This window comes from Cryptomeria japonica, chromosome 5 (genome assembly GCF_030272615.1).
Source record: "Cryptomeria japonica chromosome 5, Sugi_1.0, whole genome shotgun sequence".
In the NCBI taxonomy this organism is placed as follows: domain Eukaryota; kingdom Viridiplantae; phylum Streptophyta; class Pinopsida; order Cupressales; family Cupressaceae; genus Cryptomeria; species Cryptomeria japonica.
Genome location: NC_081409.1, coordinates 282,387,948 through 282,390,299, shown reverse-complemented (window position 1 = coordinate 282,390,299; position 2,352 = coordinate 282,387,948).

Here is a 2,352-nt window from a genome sequence, read left to right as displayed (position 1 = left end):
GGGGGAGAATATTAGCATTTGATCATTTGATCTGAACCGGTAATGAATGGTTGTTTGCTTGATGCAACCGGTACATGCTTGATTTGTAAAGAGATTAGATTCTTGAGTGATGACTATGTTTAATGTTTTCATTGATGGAAACTATGTTTCCATAGTCATCTGAGTTCTATAGTTCAACTGGTAAAGCTTACTGGTAAGCATAGACAATTTTATCAAAATTGGCAAATAGGACTTTAACTGGTAAAAAATTAACAATATAATATTTTGACAACCGGTACAAGAAATTTATGAAGAATGGGATGATTTAGTTTTGCAGAAGCAATGAATATTGGTAGATGAAGTTATTTTTGTGACCACATGTGGTGATTCGATCAGGGGAATGAGATTTGATTGACAGAGCCAACATTTTGATGGACATTCAACTGGTAGTGATGAGAATCACTAAGATCGGTAAAACAACACAAAATTTGATTTGTTATGTTGGTGGCTGACATAAGTAAGGTGTGCAATGAAATTTTATCTAGATTCATTCAACCTAGGGAATTGTTCCAAGGTTCTAGCTGACCTAATGATGTTTTTAAGATGTGTGATCAGGTATGAAGGCATATTTGAGTGTGAACTTGAATGTGTAAGAAATCATTAGCGAATTTTGTCTTTCTGAGAGTGTGGTGATTAGAGGAGTTCATAGATGAAGTATATGTGATGTTGTAATATTTTGAAGGAGCTCTTATCAGACACTGATGGTGTTATATTGAGATCATTTGAACTTGTTGTCTACCTTACAGTTGCAGCAATAAAATCCTCTGACAAGGTCACTCCTAACAGGGTGTAGTCGGATCCTAACAAGTCTGAGCATTAAATCCTCTAACCAGGTGACACATTAACTTGTGTTTGAAAATTATTGTAGTATGGGTAGCTCCTAATGGGGCTGGCCCTCACAGAGCTTATTGCATAGCTCTTAACCATGCTTAGAGACTCCTAACAGGGTTTGCCCCTAATTAGGTATTGTAGACCTTAACCTGTCAGATCTCTATACTATAGATAGTGGATCTTTGGGGGTACTAACTCCCACTATGGTTTTCCCCATTTGGGTTTTCCATGTATAACCTCTTGTGTTATGCGGTTTATAATTTATATGGTGATTGCGTACTTGGTGTTGTTTCTTATATGCCTATTGATTTTTAAGTTGGTGAAATTGATAATCAAATTTGTATTATTTTTACTTGCATTGATTCACCTCCCCCTCTCAGTGCCTTATAAGTTCATCACCTAATTTCTCCTCTCCTTCATCTTTCATCTACTTTATCATAAGTATTTGAATAGATTCATACTTTTGATAAAGTGGGGGCTAAATGTATCATTTTAAATTATCACTGGACCAGCTTACACATCATGTTTGTGCCCCTACTTTAGCATGTCTTATCCTCATCACCTTTCTGGGTCCATTTTGTACATCTTCTCCATCTTTGAGGCCATGAACAATGTTTTGTGGATCCTACCATGGGACACACACCCTATTTTGACATTATTTGGGTTCTAATTAGAGAGGTCCAAGGCACAGTGTGCTCTGGTCCAAACCATGGTGCCCCAAAACAACATTGTTCCTCCTAATCTAACCCTGATTTCAAATGGGGTAGGTGATATATCTCCCTGATAAGATTAGATCCTTGTGGAATCGCATGACCATTGAAGGTCAGCCTAATCAATAATTTACCTAGATACCTCTATATAAAGACATTTTTCCAACCTAATTTCATCTATCCAATCTAAGTAATCAATTCTTAGCACTCTTGCATCCGTGAAGCATTCTTTATTAGTATTTTTCAAAGATTTTCAAGGTTGAATATTCTTCATTCAACCATTATGGAGCAAAACTACACCATTCCATGCAAGAATGTGTGTGTGATTACAGTTTTGTCATGTTTATGACATTTCATAAAACATGTTTTATTGCATTCATAGAACAAAGAATCATCATCAATTATTGCAGATCTGAGGTGTATCTTTAAGTATTTATTTCATTATTTATATTATTTAATTAAATGTTAACTCTTAAACCGAGGTTTAACTTAGGCAAACCCCTATTCCCAAAAAATTGACCCCTTCTTTTTGTCAACAGGAAACAAGAGAATAGCTACGTTTAGGAGGATCGACAATATTTACAAAGACAAATAAGTTCACCTTTTTATGGCTAGAAATTCAGAGAACCAGGGTGACCAACAACATAGTCTCAAAAAATTAGGTCAAACTTCTAGGAACATATATGAGTCATCCTCTTCTACTAAGATCCAAGCTGGTGTCTCCATATGATGAAAGTAGCTAATTTTTTATGCCTAATCTCTTCAATATTCA